Below are 22,042 nucleotides of genomic sequence, written 5' to 3' on the forward strand. Positions count from 1 at the left end.
CCGGCACGTGACCTCTCCGCCTCCCAGCCTGCGGCAGCCACTGGTGGGGAAGCGCGGGTGCTCACCGCGGGGCTTCCTGGGAGAGCCCCCTCCCGCGGCTCTCCATCCCAGCCCCCGCTCCTCCGGCGCGCGGCTCTGCTTCCCCGCCGCGCTCACCCGGGCACCCTGGTGGCCCGGGAGCCCCCGGATGATGCGGAAGCGGCTCCGGGGAAGAAGCAACGAGCGGACGCGGAGCGCCGAGCCGCTGCAGAGGCACCCCTCCCTGCCTTTGCCCGCGGCTCCACGCTCCGCGGCGCGCCATGCCGACCTAGCTGCGCACCGGGGCTGTTAACTCACATTTGAGAAGCCATAACCCATTAGAGCAAACGCAGTCATAACTTCATTCAACTCGGCCGCCCGAGAGGTCGGTTTACATAGGTTCCTGTGGGCAACTAGTGGCTCGCCCGAGTGCCTCTCGCCTAGTCATCAGTCCCTAAGAGGGAAAGGGAAAGTTGCCGGGCTGATGCGCGCTTCGACGCAAGTAGTTGTTCCCAAGGACAAGTCACTCACCCACACCCCCTCCCCGTCTACCCCCCATCGCCCCCCACACACATTTGATCATCACTCAAGACCTCATCAGCTGGTGACCCTTAGTCATGGGGGAAGGGGGAGGGGCACGAACTTTTCTAAGAAGTTTCCTTTTTACCAAGGGAGTCACAGTGAGTTGGTCACGTAAACAGCACGGATAGTCGTCGTCGTTGCCGCCCCCCCCCACCCCCTCCCCCTGCGCTTTGCTGGTATTATTATTAAAGCGGTAGCCTGCTGGCTCTGACGAGCAACAAGTTCCCCAGCGGTCTTCCCGCCCTAGCCTGACTAAGCGAAGGTTTTTCTTACCTGGCGACAGGGAAATCTCCCGAGTCGAGCTCAGCTTTGCCAGAGCCCCAGGTGTGACCTGAGCAGTGGGCAAGTGTGCAGGCTGGGTTATTTTTATGAGGGTACCCTGAAACTCCCCGGGAACTTTCTGTGCCAGGACCCAGTGACCGGCGGTTGGAAGGCAGCCCCAGGAACCACCGCTATATAGCAGGGCACTTGGGCAGTCATTGGTAACCTCGCTCATTCATTAGAATCACGTAAGAACTCAAAAGGAAACGTGTCTCTGGGAGTGAGGGCGTTTGCGTAAATCTATAGGTTTTCCAACATCGATGACAGTTGCTTTGTCTTCTGTAGTCGCCAAGGTGGTTGACAGTTTAAGCTTGCGGATATTGCAAAGGGTTATTAGATTCATAAGTCACACCAAGTGGTGGGCGATCCACTGAGCAAAGCCGAACTTCTCACATGATGACTTCAAACAAGACACATTACCTTCCAGCATCTGTTGGGGAGACGGGATTTTAAGACACTTGAGTCTCCAGGACAGCAAAGGCACGATGGTGAGTAGCAATAAACCCTGCATTATAATTGAAAAATCTTGACATGTTGCTTAACAACGGGCATATCACAGCTCTTCCTAGCACTTCACACGCCAAAGAATAGCAGCTACTCAGGGCAGGAGAATCGGGTTTTTACACAGTGCAACTTTAATTGGAATCATTTGAGATTTAACACGGCAATGTGGAACTGCGTGGAACAAACTTGGAGTTGGGGGTGTGTGTGTGTGTGTGTTATATTGGCTGTTCAAGGCTGATGCTTCTCTCCCAGCCTTCTTGCATTCCATTCTCTGCCTCTATGTGTGTGGTGTATGAGCATATTCTATGATTTATATGTGGGCATGTAATTGACATTCGCAAGGAGGTTAAGTTCCATCTAAAAACAATCATGCTATTAGAGATTGGGGTTAGGGGGTGGAGTAGGGGTAAGGATGGGATAGAGACTGGGAGTTTGGGTGCAGATGGGGGTGGGGTTGGTGGGAGAGAAATAAGTCAGAAGGGCATATCACCGGTAATGAAATGGGTAAGCCTCTCATAGAAGAAAGGGGTCTCATCAACATGTGATCAACTATTAACAGGATGGCTTTGGCAAAGCCATCTGCACGTGACAAAACGTAAGGAAGTGGAAGAAACCGTCTAGAGCAATATCAAATATCACTTAATTAGAGATTTTTTATCCTTTTCCTCCCGCTGCGCCGGGTGTGTAATCCGGGAGATACGAGCCCATTCAGCACCTTGGACAGAGCCAACGGATTTGTCCTAGGTGGTGGTACCCCAGGTAGCCGTCTCGGCCCCGCAGTAAGCCGGCCCTGTGTCGCCCTTAAGAAGCGTCTTTTCGGAGGTTCGGCTCACACTGAATCGGGGCTGGAGAGAGAGTCAGATTTTGGAGCGGAGCGTTTGGAAAGCGAGCCCCAGTTTGGTCCCCTCGTTGAGCTCGCTGAAGTTGGCTTCCTAGCGGTGTAGGCTGGAATAGACTCTTGGCAAGCTCCGGGTTGGTATACTGGGTTAACTTTGGGAAATGCAAGTGTTTATCTCCAGGATCTAGCCACCGGGGTGGTGTAAGCCGCAAAGAAGGTAAGCACCGGGGCGGGGACCCCCTGCAACCCCAAATTTTGAGCTATTTTGATACTCGATCTTCCCGAGAGGACGCGCGGTGGAGGGGAGGAAGTAGAAGGAGAGTGTGAGAGGGGGGTTGTTTCCTGGTATTTGCCCAGTTTGAATTGCCCTAGGTGAGAGCCTTGGGGTAAAGCGAGAAGGGGGGTGGGGAAGCTCAGTTTTCCTGCGGATATATTGAGTTTAGTTAACTTGGACCTGCAAATGTCTGATTCAAATGTAAGATTTCTCTCTCTTTTTCTCCCCTTCATCTGCTTCTTTTCCGTTTTCTTTGCCAGGGTGTGTGTATGTGTGTGTGTGTTTGTGTGTGTGTGTGTGTGTGTGTGTGTGTGTACAGTAGGTTCATTACTAATTATGAAGCTTTTACACAACATTCGATTTCCTAAATTTTGACTTTGTACCATTTAGAATTAGGCGGTGGAGGTGGTGTGCGGTGAGGAAAGAGGAGGTGGAGGTTGGGGAGAGGGTAGGAGGTAACGCCAAATCTCCAACACAAAATGAATCAAGGTAATTTCGGCTCTTCTAGGCAAAGGATTCATTCTCTCTGTATCCCTCCCTCCCTCTCTCTCCCCCTCCCTCCTTCCCGCCCCCACCTCCTTCCACCCCGCCCCCTCCTCCTGCCTCCGTCCCTTCCTTATTCTCTCTTCCCCACCGTCGCCCTCGCGCCTGGCTGGATGTTTCTTTCTGGTTGTTGGTTTTTTTTTTTTTTCTTTCTTTCTTTCTTTTTTTTCCCTCTCCCCTTCTTTCCTCCCTCCCTACGAGTTTCGGGTGCCGGCTTAGAGGGCTCCCGCTTTCTCAGGGGAAGGGGAGCCGCCGAGACCGAGCTCCGCTCCCCCGCCAGGCTGGATGCCTCTCTGAGCCCAGGTCCGAGTCAGTCGGGGTTAACTAAGGAAAAGGGGGCCTCTACTTGGGAGAAGAAGGTCCTTTACGGGCAGAAGAGCCAGGGAGCGGGCCGGGGGAGGGGGCCTGGGCGGCTGGAGGAGGTGGAGGAGAACACTCGTAGCCCCGCGCGGCGGCTGGACCGAGCCACCAATCAGCTGGGCGCACAGACCGCCCAGCCACCGCGAGGTTGCTCCCGGAGGCGCGTGTGGAGGGCGGCCGGCTCGCCGCCGGGCCGCCGCCGCAGCCGCCCGGGTGGGCCGGGGGGCGGGGGTGATCGAAGCTGCTCAGAGCCTCCCAGCCTTCCGTTCCACCTCCCCGCCTCCGCCCCGGGGGGACAGCGAACGGGCGGAGCGCGCGGCAGCGTTGTCCTGCCTCTCCACTGGGAGTCCAGGGACTTGCGCACCCCTGCGCGGGGGCCACGGTCCTCTCCACACTCCTACAACCCTCAACCCACCCCCTTCCCGGGCCCTTTGTTCCGGCCTCCTGGCCGAGCCCCGTGGTAGTCTTCGCCCCAGGGCTTGAGCGTTCTGGACTCCTCCTTCCTGGATCAGCCCTTCTTAATTAAGAGGCAAGGCTTGGATGGGGGTAGGGGGGAGCGTAGGGGGAAAACCTATTTCCGAAACTCACTTGACTGTTCTAGCGAACGAAAAAAGAAAGAATTCCAACTCTGCTCAGGTGAAAAGGATGGATTCATAGGCAATGCGAGGATATTGTGGAGATTTAGAAGGAAAAAAATAAAAACCAGGCGCTAGGATCAGATGACGGTGATAGGCTGCTCGGCACACAAAGGGAGCGCTGGGCAGGGTTTACGGAGCGAGGCTGCAGCGAATGGGGCACAGATTGTTCCGAGATCCAGTCATTTTCTCAGTCAGATCTACGCGCAGGGAGGGGAGGGGAGGGGAGCGAGGCGGGAGGGGCTGGGCTTGGGGGCGGGGGGATTTCTGATCAGTCTGATGCAATTCCAAGCGTGCTGCAAAGGAACTCCAAGGAGTCCGCATCACCGTCGCCACCCACCCTTCCCAGATGGTGCTGTTTTAAATACGGATCTGCAGGGCTGAACGCAGAACTGGGAGATTTATTGCAAAATCCCGAGAAGGTGGGGGGAACGGGGAATGGAGGGGCAGAATTTAAAGGTGCAACGCCTCCTTTTCCCCAAATCAAGCTGCAGCCGGTCGGCATTTTTTTTTTTTTTTTCCCTGTCTGCCTGTCTCTGGATTCACCAAGGAAGAGGTGTAAATATTGTGACATTTTGAGGCGGTTTGATGGATGAGAAAAAAATCATCTGTCACTCTAAATCGCAGAGTTCCCTCTCTCCTCGAGATGCCTTGCTAGCGAGTACCCACTGCTGCCTAATACAGCTGCTAGGGCTTTAAATGAATGCACCGTTAAGGGAATATTATCCTTTTAGTCGACATGCCAATTTATCCTGACAGTCGAATGGAGAAAATTGGGTAGATTTCGAGTCTTCGGGAGACAAGGAGGGAAAATGCTGAACTAACTCTTGTAACCTCGAGATCTTTAACAACTAAAACAAACCTCAAAAGTGTCACGTCATCCTCTGTCACACGCGCACCTATACACATCCTTGACTTGTAGATGAAATGGTTTCGCCTGAAGTGTCGGAAGAATGAGTATCACTTTAAGAATAGTGCACCTGATATTCACTGTTTATGTGTATTTACATAGAGCCCTTCAGCGCGAAGGCAAGAAATTTCAACTGTCCTGTTTGAAACCAGACAGAAGATTAGCAGGTGTTAAAGAGGAGAGGGGAAGAAAGAGGAGGGGGATATTTTTAACCTTAAAAAAATGAACAGTAACCTAGCCTACTTTTGTACCCCCTAGTCTTGCATATTAATATTTCTGTGTGTGAGATTTTAGCTTGGTCTAGCTCCCCCAATGGACTATATCAGTATTGATTCAGATGAAAATATATTCATTTTGCCTATAGCTTTTTCAGTGTCACTGATAGTAAGACCTACAACACAGCAATTTTTGGAGGATAGAAGAGAATGTTTGAAAGAGCCTTGCAAACTGGGAAGAAGACACTCCATAAGAGGGAGGTATCACTATGTCATTCTCTGCATACAGCATTTTCATTTGATTGAACCAGAATGCTAGTTATTTTTAAATATCGTCTAATTTATATGGTAAGGCAGTAAATGGGATTTTAAAAGCAAGCTTCTTGATGGTTTACAAAATCTTATTTGTAAAATTGCCAATCACTGTAAATTGGAAAGAATACCTTTAAAAGATCTAAAATCAAAATACATATGCTTCTTCGTTCACTTACCAGACTCTTTCCCTATCGAATCTGTAATCTATATTCTTAATAAGAGGAGAAGCTAGTGATTTTAGTTTCTTTCCTTTTCCTGGCCTGTCCTCTAGGGGAAGCTTAGTAAGAAACAACATTCCATTATCAGGCAATGTGAGAGGCAAGGCCTGGATGACCACAAAATAGATAATCAGCCACAAAAACCAACAAAGAGAAATGAGGGGGAAAAAAAGAAAAATCAGCATTGAGGCATGATTTACAAAGGATTTTATTTCTAATTCTGTGATTTGGGGATGAGGCTCCAGTTGCTCAAATAACATTCATTTGATCAAACTGCTTACAAAATGTCAGTTAAAATGATGTCTAACTGAACATACTTTTTATTGCATATACTCCTATCAAAGGCCGGTAAAGCTAATCCTTGCCTTTAATTAAGAAAAACTAATCTAACCATTTAAATGACTCTAGTGAATATGAACTGATAGAATCTGATTTTAAGATTCTGCTTAAAACTAAATTTGTTCTGAAAAGCACTGACTTGCCAGAAAAATATCTATTTTTGTAGCTTTCTTTTCACTCTATGGATAATTTAATGAGTTGCCTATTTTAATTTTACAACTGCTACCTCAGAAGTATCTCAAATTATCTTTCTTTGGCTGGTGTCTTTCTCTGCTGATCTGCTCCTGCTCTGTGTGTGTGTGTGTGTGTGTGTGTGTGTGTGTGTGTGTGTGTGTATGTGTGTATAGGCATGTTTGTCTCTGTGTGTTCCCAGTGAATTTAACAAGCGGTGAGTCTCTTTAATTTACATGCCATAATCCATGTAAAGAACAGTGTGTGGCATTTAATAAATAAAATAAATATTAACATTTAGTGAGAGCTTACCATTATTGAATCCTACGGAAATGGGGAGGGAGGGTGTTGCCTTTAAGGGGAGAAAGATTAAATTCTTAAACAATAAAACAAAAAATTTCTCTCCTCTTTGGCCAGTGAGTGACTATAATTTCAAAAATATTAAAATCTTCTTTTACTTTGGAAGTTAAAGCTACTGCTTTAACCAGTGTATCTTGAGAAAGATACACATGGTCCCTAAAGACTAATACGCCGAAACACCAGGGTGCAGAGATCAAAATGTCAAATTTGTATCCCTGCCTCCATTGTCATTTGGCAACCTTTGGCGTGTTCGTTCTGAGTTTTTTTAAAGTTCAGATGGGCTTTTCCCCTTTTTCCTAACATTCTAAAGGAGTCCTATGAAGAATTCTGTATAATGCAGACTTTATTTGTATTTCCTAGTAATAATACTTTATATACACATAGTGCTCTGAAAGTTCTTCACAGATTTCCTTATCTGATCTCCTCAGCCAGGAGGGTAGGGTAGGAATTATCAACCACCTTTCGCAGATGAGGAAACTCAGGTTCAGAGTTTCCCAAGACCACATTGCTAGTAAGAGGTGAAGACTGACTCAGAATCTTTCTTCAAATTTCAAGGAGAATATTTTCAGCTCTCCAGATCATGCTGCCTCAAACCCTACTCAGGCATCTGAGGGGACTGTAGGCATTATTTCTTCCTGTTTTGATTTCTTTAATTTAAAAGAAAAAAAAGTTATCTACAAATAGTTCCCACAAGTCTGTAGTCCTAATGAAAAGTTTTTACCAGTCTATGACCTTCTCTTCCTAAGCCATTCTTTCACTCTCCCATAATCGGAGGCTCAAAGAAGGCAGGGATCTTCCTAGGGTTGACATACCATCTAAGGTATAGTCACTAATTCCCCAAAAAACCAACACAGAGAATAGGAAGAGCCAAAGGCAAGAAGAATTTTTACTTGCGAGCTGTAGAATCTGGGGCCTGGGAAATTTCTCAGGGGTCACTTAGCCCAGCCCCTATCTGATGCATGAATTCATGTTGGTTTGTTTTCTTCTAACCCTCTGGAATTTCATCCCAGTCTTTTTTTTTTTTTTTCCAATATCTTTATTGGAGTGTAATTGCTTTACACTGCTGTGTCAGTTTCTGCTATACAACAACGTGCATCAGCTATATTCATCCCAGTCTTAGATGCCTGGGATCTTGCTTATCTTGGTAGATATTCTGATACTTATGGGGATCATGAGCTTGACAGGCCATTTTCCATTTGCCCAAGAGGTATACTTTCTATAGAGACTCTAATATTCATAATTTTATTCTGTAAGCATTAATTGACAATCTACTATGTGCCAGGAACTGTGCTGAAGTCTGGAGATTCAGCAATGTTTAAGACTAGAAGGTACTTATCTTGGTGGAACTTACAGCTTAGAGACCTGACTTGTCCTTTAATTTGCTCTGTTCCCTAGAAGAAGATAGACTTCTGGATTCTTACCTTTTCCAAGAGAACTCAGTGAAACAGATTAAATGTCTGAGTTCAAGCTTTGCTGCCAACTAATTGTCAGTAGCTGGAAAAATCAATTAGTCCCCTTTGATCCGTATTTCCTCACACATAAAACAAGGAGGATAGTCTTAGGATCAACTCTAAATTCCATTTTAGCTCCAAGTTTGAGTGATATGATAGATAACTTATTTCTTGGGCTTAAGTCACCCTAACCTTTGATGATTTACAATTTGGGGTGCCACCAATTTTTAACTTGTTTGTTAAGAAGTACATTATGAAAAATCAAAGCAACTTATTTGAACCCAGCACAGAAAGGATCCAGATATTGAACCAATCATTTTCTGAGAAAAGATGACTTGGAAAGTTTTAATTTGAACAATGATCTCAAACTTCTACAGATTACTTTTTAAAGGGATTGGATGATGAGAGACTCACTATCAAATTAAATGCTTATTTTCTTTGTACAAGCAGAAGTTCTCATTTTTCAGGTCATTTCCTTTTAAAATCAAAGATATTACACCCTGAAATTGTCTGGGCCTCATGACATGCATTATATACACATGATAATAGATAATTAGATGGACCAACCAGGAGAAACATGAAAGGGAGCTGGTAGCCCAAAGATTGCAGAAGGTGTGTGGGCATCTTGACATCCAGGAAATGCTATAGATTTGTCTTTAGCTAACTCAGCCTGGTGGAGATAATTAAGAAAAATGTGGATGTAGAAAGGCTACACTCCTTGGGATTGGCTAGACTGCTGCAGTAGTTCAAAAACAATTGGCACAGCTGCCCACACTGGACATGATTGCCCTTTGAGGAGGCAGCTATTGACTTTTATAAAGATGCCATATTTAAAATAACTTCAGATGCACTCGGGATGACATACATCATTCTTGAATTCTATTTTAGACAAATGGCAAAATATATTTCAAAGTATTAATTTAAAAATAAAAAACTTTAAAGTCGAGTTTCTAAAAATCAGCAGTTTAGCAGTGTGTGACCTCCGAATTTAACAGTTCAGTCTGAAGCTAGAAGAAACCTGTGGTCTGTGTGAGGCATTTTGACCATTTATGAACATTTTCTGGATCACCCCAGGAGGTAGAAAGTACTTTGCCAATGTTTTCAACCTCTGAGTGAATGTTAAATGCACTCAAAAACCTTCTCACACTGGGAAAGGGAAACCCAATCAATTGCCCGAAACAGCAGAAGGAAATGCTCTGAGATCTTTGTGCCCAGAGTGCGTGCTATGATGTAATGGAATCCAGGATTCCTTCAGAATACGCTAAATCCCATACCCATCAGCACCAGAAAGAGTTGGAACTGATTTGTCTTACCTCCATCTTCAAGGAAAATAGCAACGACCTACTATCTCTAGGTAATAAGGTGACTGTGGGGAAAAAAATAGCTAAATTGGGTGATTGTAAAAAGGCTCCATAAATATCTAAAGCCTTTGGGATAGGACATTACAGGGCAAGTGAATAGAAAAAAGAGAGGGAATGTGAAAAAAATTGAGCAGAGAAATAAAAAGGGAAACCAAAATAGGGTTAGTATCATATGGGGGGTCTTGAATAGACGTGTCCACTCTGAGAGTATTCTTCAAGGCCGTTTGTCTACTGAGTCTGATCTCTACCATCCGTGCTCATTATTGTTCTGGTTATGTTGGTAGGAAACAATGATTTCTTCTGCTTTTACCTTCCTCCTCCAGTAAGGGCTTCTGTCTCCCCCAGCAACTTCCACAACCAATGTTTAAGAATGGCCTTGTTATTGTCTCTCCTTGACATACGTTGGATTAACATGGGCTTGGTAACCACTTCTGTGCTGTGGACTCCACTCTTTTGGCAGTCTGGTCAAGCCTATAAACCCTTCTCAGAATAATGTTTCTACATGAATAAGACTTAAAAGCATATGATTACAAAGGAAGCCAATTACCTTGAAATATAGTTTTAAAAATATTTAAAAAGTAGATTGTGTGATACAGTAATATATGTGCTTTCTTAAGGCACTAAATAAGATCTAACAGCAAGGTGAATACTATAATTTTGCAGTAGTGATAAGCATCAATGTATTTCAAGATATCTGTAGCAACGGACATGTGATATGAATGTGACTGTGATTTCTATCGGTGACCAAGTCTGCAAATACTACTGTGTAGCATTTCCCAAACATATTTGACAAAAGAACACTTGGAGAAGGGGACACTGATTAACATGGCATAGATTCAGAAATGTTAGTTTAGTCTCTCTCTGCCTTTCAGTATGAGCCATTGAGTTTTCCATCCTGGCATTTGGAGAAAACTTTTAAAATTCACTTTTGCCATTTGACAAGTTGCCAAGTGGATAAAGAACCAACTGATGAGATGGCTAAGGTGTAGTAGACATGTTTCTATTGGCTGAGCTTGCTACTAATCCGAAGTTTATCCTCAGTACCACACGGGCTACCCCACTACCCTAGAATCCATCGCTCCACTGAAAAGGAGAAAAAGTCCAGACTCTGTTCATTAACCCAGTGAGCATTACGTCAGATACCTGGTGTGACTTCATTAACCTCAACAAGTTATAAAGACTTCATTTCTGTCATTACTATACTATGGGAAAGTATATGCAAATTATGATGGGATGGGATAACATTCATTTTGCATTTATCCAGGGCTAAGTTGTTTGCTTTGCATTTGACATTTATTATTTCACCCTCAAAGCAATTCTCTGAGATAGATTATATTCTAATTGTATAAATAAGGAAACTGGAGCTCAGAGAGTTTATTTACCCCAAATTATACAGCGAATCTTAAATGGAAAAGCTAAAATTCAAACCTAATTTTCTCTGGTTCCAAAGTCCATTATAAAACCACACTTCCCTATCTAATAGCTACCACCCAGATTTGATTTGGGTTCCCCATTATCAGGTTTGCACATACATTTTGTTAAGAGATCTTCAACACAACCCTTTGAGATGGCTGAGAATTTCAAAATCAGTGGCCACAAATGCTGATTTAGAATTATATTGAACCTTTTCTAACTAATGAAAAACTTTCAAACCACTAATTGTCACCTATCAATTTTGAAGTGCCATGTTCACAATCATAATGTGGAAAGAGTGATATTACTTAAAGTGTTTGGGGAAGACCAGATAAATTAATAATCAAATCAAACTTTACTGAGTTCACTGTGGTGAGCATTCTACATTTCCATAGTTAACTGAATCCCCACAACGATCTTTCTAGGCAGAGATTATTAGTATTCCTATTTTAAAGATAAGGAAACTGAGGCATCAGTTAATTCATTAACTATCCTAAATTAGCAGAACCAGTAAGTGGCAAAGCTTGACTAAACCCAGGTCCAAGCCCTTTCTTTTAATCAGTAAACTAATCTGTAAGTCCCTACGCAATCTTAGCTGTTCTTATTATAATTGTTGTCATGTTTAAAACACTAGCAAGAGAGAGAATTGTCCAGAAATAAGTATATAGTCACTGAAGAGAAAGATTACTATCTGGAACTCTTCACCTGCACATTCTTCCTTCCACTGACTTTAGTTTATTAACCCCATGGATGATGTCTGACTCCTTTCTTAACTTGTTTAGGGCAGTTCCAAGTTGGTTGACTTCTGAGAGTTATTGAGTAAGAAACGTTATAAATTGTTTAGATTAGGAGTTAGTGTGTTTAGAAGCCTTTTCATAAATTTGCCTTTTCAAACTGTTACTGGCTATAGCACTGCAGATGCTGTGATGAGGAACGCCCTCTCCAAAAACACAGTGGATGACAAACCTCCAAAGCTAACATGTTGTTTACAGAGATGGAAAAGAAGAGGATGGGCAAGCACAATCCTAAACGTAATTACAAGGCTTACAGTCCCTGCTGGGGACTAAAATGTTTATTGGCTTTCCTTGTGCAATTTAATGTTCTTCCTCCCAAAGCCCTACTCCAAACTTGGAACTTCTCTGGAAATAGCATCTCATTTGGGAGAATGCCAAGTATTTGTGTCTGGGTCCTTTGCATCTTTGCACCGACTCAGAACTCAGAATAGCAACTCTAGAAGCTAAGGCGGGGGATAGTCTGGGTAAGGGAGTTATACATCTACTTGCGCATCTTCCTAATAAATTTCTTCCATCTTCCTCCTGGAAAACAACTCTTAGAAAGATGTGGTTTTAAATGAGAGATTGGCTGCATACTGGTAGTCCAAGATAGTACAAGTCAGTGGTCTCTGCAGAGCTGCTAAAGTCATATAAGGAATCAAGGATGTGGAGGTCAATGGGAAGATCTCATCCCGCCGCCATCCTGATCTATGCAAGGAAGGATGGCCTGAACTCACAATGCAGTTGATATGTCCCAGAGCTCAGAAACCAGCCCAGGGGGAAAGGATGATCTTAAAGGACATTTTGGTGTATGAAAAAGTCTACCTAAAACCTCATCAGAGATAACTATGTAATATATAGAAGAGTATGAATCCTTACCTTGGCTCAAGGCTCTTAACTTTAGGGGAAATAATTTCATGAGTTCCAAGTTTAGTTTACCAAATGATATACAGTTCCTGCAAGCAGTCCAAATTTAGATAGAAAAAAAGCTTTAAAGACGATCTAGTTCACAGGTTTCCCTAGGACACTGAAATCACCTGAATCATTCGTTCCTTTGAGCTAAGGTCTGAATGTGCTGCTAGGCTTGACAACCACAGCTTATAGCACACTGCCCTGGTTTCATTGATCAGGCAACTGAGGTGTACAGTAGTTAAGATTGCTCCACTTATTCAACAAATATTTCTGTGAAACTGATAGTATTGATGTGAACAATCTTGGGCTAGTGAAGTGATTTGCACAGGTCACATGGCCAGAGTGATAGTTTAAACTAGAACCCCAATTCTCTTGACTACTGAGGGCCTTACAATCATATCATGTGACAATGACATTTCTTCTATTTCCCAATAATCAAAACATAAGAAAACAATGGGGCTTCCCTGGTGGTGCAGTGGTTAAGAATCCGCCTGCCAGTGCAGGGGACATGGGTTCGAGCCCTGGTCTGGGAAGATCCCACATACCGCGGAGCAACTAAGCCCGTGCGCCACAACTACTGAGCCTGTGCTCTAGAGCCCAGGAGTCACAACTACTGAGCCCACGTGCTGCATCTACTGAAGCCCGTGCACTCTAGAACCCATGCTCCGCAACAAGAGAAGCCGCCATAATGAGAAGCCTGCGCACTGCAAGGAAGAGTAGCCCCTGCTCGCTGCAACTAGAGAAAGCCCGCATGCAGAAACAAAGACCCAACACAGCCAAAAAAATAATAAATAAAAATTTTTAAAAAAGAAAACAATGAATAGTCTGTGCAAGATTTTAATTATCTTGATTTTCAAAGTAAAGCTTTTTTGTATATAACTCAGATTAATTTCTTAAATATAAACATACTTAACAAAATGTTAATAGCATTCCAATATGACATTATTAATTTCAAATTGGTAGCACAAAACTAATTATAGTATTTTAAATTTCTTCAACACTCCACAGTTAATTTACAATTATTGAGACGCTAAGACAAGATGAATTGAAACCTCAAGTTTTCATTCATTCCTATGTTATTCCCAGTGTTTCCAGTTGGTTCTAGATTTTTATCTGAGATTTCACAACAGCTTTATTTATTATTCTTGTAGCTTCCTCCCCTCTCACCCTAGGAAAACAAAAAATTGATTTATTTTTCTTAAAACAATCAAGAAATAAGGAAGAAATTCTAAAATTTCTTAAAATCCCTTGTCTTAAAACTGTCAGGAAATGTTTACTAATTTAAACTTTAGATTTTTTAACTCATGTCATTTTCCAAAGAAACTCTTTAAGACTGTTCCTTTGTTCTTCATATGACATCTATACATATAATTCTGCTTTTGAGATTAATTTCTATTATTAAATACTATTCTGAAGTTGTACTCTTATCAATTCATTGAAGGGTAAATTAGACATTTTATAAACTCTTCCTAGGAATGGAGGGCAAAATCATATCAATAAATAACAATCTGACTTATCAAAAACACAGTAACAAAAAGTAAAATTAGAAAAAATGTTAGTCAAGCAAATAGTCAAGAATATGTCAAACTTTGACATATTTTTTTGAGATAAATTGGCACCATTTAGGTTAGCATGATCCTTTTTTATGGAATTCAACTTATTTTTACTCACTTTAATTAGTTTTTGTGTACAGATAAAATGGAAGGAAATGGAAATTTGGCTTGCAAAGTAGTTCTAAGATGATCTACATCCACAATCTGGTTGTAATACCATAAAAATATGTTTATTATGTGAGAATGGTAATTCAAGTTAGCATTCAGTATAGACATAAAGCAATGAGCAATGCAAGTTAACTTCAGTTATTTATCCTGGGAATTTTTTTTTTTTTTTTTTTTTGCTAAAAAGACCAGAATATATGATAGCATTGGCTCATTCTTCCCAAATCCTCCTGGAAAACATGTCTATGAAATATAAGCTCCTCAATGCTAAACATTTTACTGCATTTGGGAGAAGCATAAAATTTGGTAAGAAAGGAAGTGTTGGGTCTTCATTTTTCTAAATTAGTATGGAGCCTGTCTTAAGGAAAGCTGACCGTGGGCTGAATTTGCATCCCAGAAATATATTTAATTTGTATTACGGACTCAAAATCTGACTTCCAAAATTGGGTATCTAGCCCTATTTTCCCCCACCTCACACACATCAGCCTCTCTCCCAGGTCATGACTACTGTCCAAGCAGAGAAAAATGAATTTCCCTGAGTACATATGTAACAATAACTAAAATGAAAATTAATTAATTAATGGGTCTTGGGATTTAAATGTGTGGCTCTGCTTTCCCCCATTCATTTCCCATTCTACCATATCTCTCTGCCCTCACGTTTTATGAACTATTATATTTGTCCTATCCATCTGTATCAACATCACCCTTCCTTAGGTTCAACTAGATTTTGCACTTCTTGTTACCCTTCTTGGTAGACTAGGGTTTCAGAAGTTCCTACTTAACAACAAACACTCTTAGTAATCTTTTGATCACAGAGTCCCTTGACAGTTTCTCAAAATGATATTATGATGGGGAAGTAAATGTTCCCTTTTTCTACTCAGTTTCTTTTTAGAGTGTTGATTTCATTCCATGTCTGGTTTAATTTCTTCTTGGGATTGCTGGATTGATTTTGCAGTTACCATTGAATTCCTTCAACATGCCCTAAACAGACAACTGTGAGTAGTAGGAATGATATTTCTGTTGATCCAATGCTCTTCAGCCGGGCTATCAAGAATTAGAAGGCCCAAAATATTTGGTCACATTGGATTGTGAAATCATAATTGAGATATTCCTGACAAGTGAAATCATCAGTTAAACTTGATTCTAGGAATCACGTAGGTTAACATGATTCTCTTTTATGGACTTCAGCATAGTTATACTGTATTCTAATTAGGTTTTGAATGCAGACAAAATGAAAAGAAATGGTTCAATTTAGGAGAAAGTTCAAACTTCAAAAGTCATGTAGTGTTGTGTAGACCTTACCTTCTGAGAGAAATTACTTGAGAAGATGAAAGCACTTCCTAATTTATCAGGTAAAGGTGCACAACCGGGACATTAAGTGGAGAACAGAAAAATTACTTGTTCTTAAACAATTTTGTTGAGAAGTAAAAACAAAATGTCTTATTAAAGATCTGTTTCTTTTGAAAAATGCTTCATCTGAAAACTAAGGATAGAATATATAGCTTTGACATAAGGGCTCATCTTTTATGAAACAATCACTTCTGTCTCCAAGTTGCAAGGGAAGGATTTGTCATTCTGATTGAATCTTCCCTTTAGTTTTTCCCAACAGCTGTGTTCAGATAATTCATGACTCCAGTGTTTCCTGAGCCCTGGATAATTTCACAGACATGTCTAATACAGTCCTCCATATTTTCAGAAGAATATGGAGATCTTGGAGGAGATCCAGGGTGGACCAAGGGACATGATTAATGGATTGGAAGTTGGAGTTTATGAAGAAAGTTTGTGAGATCTGATTTCTCGCTACGAGAAAAGGCTGAGGGGTGACTTAATAGCACAAGAAAGTTAGGAAGCAGCTGTTCTCCATCTTCACTAAGGTTGGATGAAATGAAATAAAATATAAATTGCAACAAGAACAAAAATGTGTTACAAGTGGGAACTTCCAAGCTCGAGAATGGCTGGATTCTTAGGTCCTCAGAAGAAGGATGTGTAGTCTATTTCCCTGGTCTGCGGTGATAGGCCTATGTGTAGTGAGGAAGATGAGATAATCTCATAAGATCCCTTCTGGATCCATCTTTTTATAAGTCTACCTAATCATATTTAGAAAAATTATTTTCCTGAACTATGTCTCATTTTCTCCCTACTGCTACCTCCACCCCTGATCCCTTATCCTTTGTCTGCCTTCTGTAAAACACTGCTAACCAAAGATGGCTAGGGCACTGATCAACCAATGGGGGCCCTCCCCAGCTGCTAGCTGCCCCTCCAGCTTTTTTTTTTTAATTAGTTAATTATTTATTTATTTTATTTTTGGCTGCGTTGGGTCTTAATTGAGGCACACGGGATCTTTCATTGTGGCGTGCCGGCTTCTCTCTAGTTGTGGCATGCAGGTTTTCTCTCTCTAGTTGTGACACGCGAGCTTCAGGGTGCATGGGCTCTGTAGTTGTGACGTGCGGGTTCCAGAGCTCATGGGCTCTGTAGTTTGCGGCACGTGGGCTCTCTAGCTGAGGTGCGCGAGCTCAGTAGTTGTGGCACGGGGCCTTAGTTGCCCCACGTCATGTGGGATCTTAGTTCCCTGACCAGGGATCGAACCCATGTCCCCTGCATTGGAAGGCAGATTCTTTACCACTGGACCACTAGGGAAGTCCCTGTCCCTCCAGCTTTGGGAACAAGTTTCTTGTCCATCACTGCTACCCCTTGGCCACTAGGGTCATGCTGATGGTCATCCTTCTATACACTAAACCCATGACAAGGGAAAACAAAACCAAACAAAGCATAATTTCCTACTTTTAACTAACTCACAAGTGGCCCAATGGATTAAAAGGCAAACATTATGTCTAGAATTTGAGCAGCTAAAGGGCTGAAATGTGTTTTACTCATCTGCCTGGATTCTGGTCCATAGAGCACTGGTTGGCAGTAGGTGCTCAGCAAGTTTTTATCAACCGAATGAACGGAACTAAGAAGTGAAGGTAGTTAACTGAAGTTGAGAAAGGTCAAGAGTGTTAGAGGTTTCCAAATGATTCCACATGTGAGACAAATCTAAAGCCTAATCCTTGCTGCCACATGTGTGCCATTGAGGACTTTATTCCCACCAGGCCTGGGCTATCCAGAGGACTCGGACAAGGCATCACAAGCTGCTTGGGTCCTTCCTCCAAAAAAAATTCACCATAAGCACTGTGTAGATTCAGAATCATGGAAAAATAGGCCAAATTCTTAGTGTGATTTTTAAAACATGACTTTAGGAAGTTCAGTAATTATTTTTTTCTAAATTATCTTTTTGCGTATGTTGCTAACTTTCTCCATGAAGAATACAAAATATAGCAGTAGGAAATCTCTCACCCCAATCATCACACAGCCTAAATAGTTGGTTCTCAAAAATATAATCTGCTCCTTACAATCTGATTCAATGTCCTGAAACCCTTTGGTTTAAACTTGCTAAATCTCCTGGCTCTTCTCCCAGCAAAACCAGCAAAGAGTCAGCTACCATTGTCAGTTCTAACTTTTGTCCTAAGCCCTCAATCACATCCCTTCTGACTATGCTTACAGAAACATTATAACAAGTAAACCAATTTATTCCTCACTATTATTTTTTAAATGTTCTCAGGGAAAATCTGGTAACTCGGAGGGCTACAAGTTGATGACTCTCATATGTCTGGGAGTTAGTTGTTTCATAATGGTTTTTATGCTGTTTTGTTTTTTTTTTGATCCAACTAAATATTATTCCCAGATGGGATCAGTTTTTGACCTTCTTGTGCTACTCTCCTAATCTTGGCCCTTCTAACATTTTCTTACTATGGTTCCTTTCTTTGGTTTGCCACTAATGGCCATGCCTGGTTACATAATTCCTGTAACAGGTGTTAACCAATTTGGACACATTTGAGTATGGCACACAGCTATTCTTATGGTTTATGAAAAGCTTACAGACAAGAAGTACACCTCATATTAAGGTACCATCTAATGAATTGGGATTTTATTCCTCCCTTAAGATTTTTCTCAGGACGGGCCTTACTCAATAATTTGGAGGATTGTGAGTGACAGTTTGGCATTAGATTGGGGCTTTGAAATCATGAATTTGCCGTCTTTGCCACTCTGCTCAGCAGGAGAGTTTTCTGTTTACTTATTATTTTCCCTATGCTAATTACTCCAATTTTCAGCAGTTTTTGAGGTCCATTCATTTGATTCTGAACACCTTTTTTTTTTTTTTGCAAGGAAGACTGAAGGCAGGAGTAACTAGGAAACTTAAGTAAACATAAACATAAAATGCTTATAGTGATAGTAGAATTGACCTCAGCCAATTAAAATTATTAATAGAAAAAATATGTCAATGTCAAATCTGAGCTTACTGCCTCTGTTCCCACTTGGGTAATGAGGATTAGTTCACATTTCCTGACAAGAATAGATGGGAATTTCTCCCTGACGTTTGTCCTTCTAGAACATTGTGTTAGGATAGTATTAGACCATAACCAAAAATAAATAGGGATTTTGACTAATTCAAAATTAATTTTGTAAGTGAAATAGGGAGCATTTTCTTTTTTCTTTTTTTTAATTTTATTTATTTATGGCTGTTTTGGGTCTTCGTTTCTGTGCGAGGGCTTTCTCTAGTTGCGGCAAGCGGGGGCCACTCTTCACTGCGGTGCGCGTGCGTCTCAGTATCGCGGCCTCTCTCGTTGCGGAGCACAGGCTCCAGACGCGCAGGTTCAGTAATTGTGGCTCACGGGCCCAGTTGCTCCGCGGCATGTGGGATCTTCCCAGACCAGGGCTCGAACCCATGTCCCCTGCATTGGCAGGCAGATTCTCAACCACTGCGCCACCAGTGAAGCCCCAGGGAGCATATTCTTTTCAAGCAGTGAAGTTTTTCCTCCTTTTGGTGATTGAGGAAATATTCAGATCACAAACTTGGAATCTTTGCTCCTAACACAGCAATCATGTCAGAGACCAATCTTTAAGAAGAGTCAGGAATACGTGCTCTATATTTTCAGCATCACCTGTGATCACAATAGGAAAATGATTTTGTAAAAAGTTTGATCTTAGACCTCTAACACTATCTCTATATGCTACCTGAATTAAACAAATAAAAAAATTATTCAGAATTCCATTCAAGACACTGGTACAACTTTAGTTTACCTTGGTGTCATTTTTAAATGTAAGATGTATTTTTAAGGCAAATAGGCAAGGGTTTAAGTATGGGCTTTTATTGTTTTGGTAACACCATAATCACAAATCAGAAAGTTTGGAAATGCTCAGAAGTGTCCAGAGGTCTGATTCATTAGAGGGTTTATCTGAATTGGCATTTGATCTTTTATTTCTAAATATTCCTTACATTTCTGATTTGTCTGTCTTTTCCTCAGTAAAACTGCACCACACACTGGAAAGTAAAGATATATCCGTCTGTATAACATCAAGGGAGAGTAGGAGTAAGAAGACTGGCCATAGATACAATCAGAGTCTCAGAAATAAGGACACTCCTTCCTTCAGCAGAAATGCTGACGTGGCGTCGTGAATTTAGCATATAGATTTGCTATAACTTCTCACTCAGCAGCACTGAGAATCCTAAGATTCTTGATACGCTAAGATTCTTGGTATTTTTCAGGAAGGAACTAAATACCTAAGATTCTTGGTATTTTTCAGGAAGGAACTAAATTACAAATGAGCTTAAAAACCTGGGGAAATAATTCATTTTCAAGCAAATTTAAAGTTGGAAAGTAAGCACTGGTTTGAAGTTAGCATAAAATTATTTAAAAAAAAAATCTTAGGGTAGGGCTCCTCCAGTACTTTATAAATCAGTACAAGTTTTGTTTTTTTAAATTTATAATCTAGCCTCTCAAATTGTTTTGCCATATTAAAAGAAATTGTGTCTGCATTCAGCCTACACCCCTGGGAATCAATTCAGAGGTTCTTTGAGGTGGCCAGGCTGGGCTTCTTGGCCTCTGTCCTTCATTGCTTCCAACTAGCCAGTCTATTTCACTTACATTAAATATTCCACAATATACTTCACCATCTGTGCTGTAGGGTAGTTTGTATTGGTCATGTATACCCTCAAGTTGATAGAGGTGCAAAGCTAAATGTGTGACACTCTAAGAATTTGCATGTATTTGAATAATTTGACTATTCAGTCCAACAGTTTGCAAAGAGGCTCTGAAAGATCACACATCCTGATAACACTTCTAAGAAACAGACAGCTTCCCTTTATTGGGGGTGGAGAGAGGCAGGGATATTTCTAGCTAGAGTTCCTGATTTATTAAAGTCTTATCTCTGGCATTTAACTGTGTGAACTTGGGCAAATTATTTTGTGGCACTGAGCCTCAGGTTTTCATTTATAAAATAGGAATAATAATTTCTGTGACTGGTCTTTAGGAGCTCTAAAACAGCTAATGTAAGTAAGTGCACTCATTTTTTAAACTGTAAACCCTTAGGTAAACTGAACTGAGTGTATAATGATATTATATACTCAGTTCAACAGCACATTCTTGATAACCACAGGAGGGTCCAGGAAAGGAAACTGTTTATAAATCTTTCCCTTTCCCCAAATTAATGTTGAACTGTTTAGAGAAATTTTTAAAGCAGTGAGTCTTAGCAATTATTAGGTCAAACCCCTTTGAGATTACAGAAAAAATGCACATACACATAAAACTGCCTACCAAATTTGGGGGGAATGGGAGATTGCTATGACACTCATTTATGCATCTCTTAAGAAAGAGTGTTTCTCAAAGTGTAACCTCAGATTTTCTGCTTCCCAGTCGCTAGAGGTGCTTGTTAAAATGCTAATTTCTGGACGCTGCCCCGCCCTTACTAAATCACAATTTCAGGAGGAGAAATCTGCATTTTAATAGGCAACCCAGTTGTTTTTTAATGCTCGGAGGAGGTCCAAGGACTCCAAGTTAAATGCTGGGGTCTTGTTCCGTTCCTTATTCTAAATTTCAAGGTCTGTCCTAGTGCTTATGAATCGGTCGAACTAATGGGAAGAAAATTCAGCTTTAAAGCAGGAACCTAGGTAGACGGTTGAAAACGTTCGTCCAATGGCAAAATGAAAATGGTCCTCTGGACCCTAGCCACTTAAATTCTCTCCAGGGGTCTCGGCTACCTGCAACTAAGAATCCTAAAGACTGCTCTTCTGCTGCGGGGGGAGGGGCGCGAGGTGAGGATTAATTGAGCCAACTGCCCACCCCCTAGACACACACACACACACACAGACACACACACGCACACACACGTTAAAGCAGAGGCTTTTTATTTATCTTTGCTGCCCAGGTTCTTTATTTAAAGGGTTGTTTTATGTGTGTAAGTTTGCTAGGGAGGGAAGTGAAAACATCTGCAGAACCATGCAACGCCCTTTAACGGAACCCTTCTAATAAAAGATGTATCATTTTAAATGCGCTGAATTTTGATTCTGGTAATTCGTGCACTAGAGTGTCTATTTCGAGGCAGCGGAGGTATCATATGACAGCGCACGTCAAGGCACCGTGGAGCCCTCTCGTGGACTCCCACCCACTTTCCCATTCACCCGGAGAGTGCTGCTCGCGCAGCCGCTCCCCCAGGCGAGCTAGCATGAAATCTCCCTGCCTCTGCCGAGATCAAATGGAGCTCTTCGCTCAGGGGGTGCGAGTATTACCTCCGCCATGCAATTTCCACTATCAATAATTTAACTTCTTTGCTGCAGAACAGAAGGAGTACATACCGGGCACCAAAGACTCCCCCCTACCACTTCTTTTTAACCAAAGGGAACGTGAAAAAAGAATAGAGTCTGGGAGTTTCGGGGCCGAAGTCTTCCCCAGAGCAGCTGCCTTGATGTTTACTTTGACAAGTAGTGACTAATAAGG

General features: G+C 41.9%; 1 protein-coding gene across 2 annotated transcripts in view; it reads left to right on the forward strand.

The window, feature by feature from the left end:
- Nucleotides 1–658: 658 nt before the first annotated feature.
- The window catches only part of BDNF (brain derived neurotrophic factor), a 66,365-nt gene continuing 44,981 nt past the window's right edge, over nucleotides 659–22,042 (forward strand). Inside the window, exon 1 of one of the 2 annotated variants that reach the window (XM_082342519.1) lies at nucleotides 659–2,480. The gene's annotated coding sequence lies outside the window, so the exon portion shown is untranslated. Of the gene's footprint in view, nucleotides 2,481–17,206; nucleotide 22,042 lie in introns of those variants that run through there. The other variant, XM_082342517.1, reaches the window with a different exon arrangement.

Source organism: Balaenoptera borealis (assembly GCF_965194805.1).
Source record: "Balaenoptera borealis genome assembly, chromosome: 11".
Lineage (NCBI taxonomy): Eukaryota > Metazoa > Chordata > Mammalia > Artiodactyla > Balaenopteridae > Balaenoptera > Balaenoptera borealis.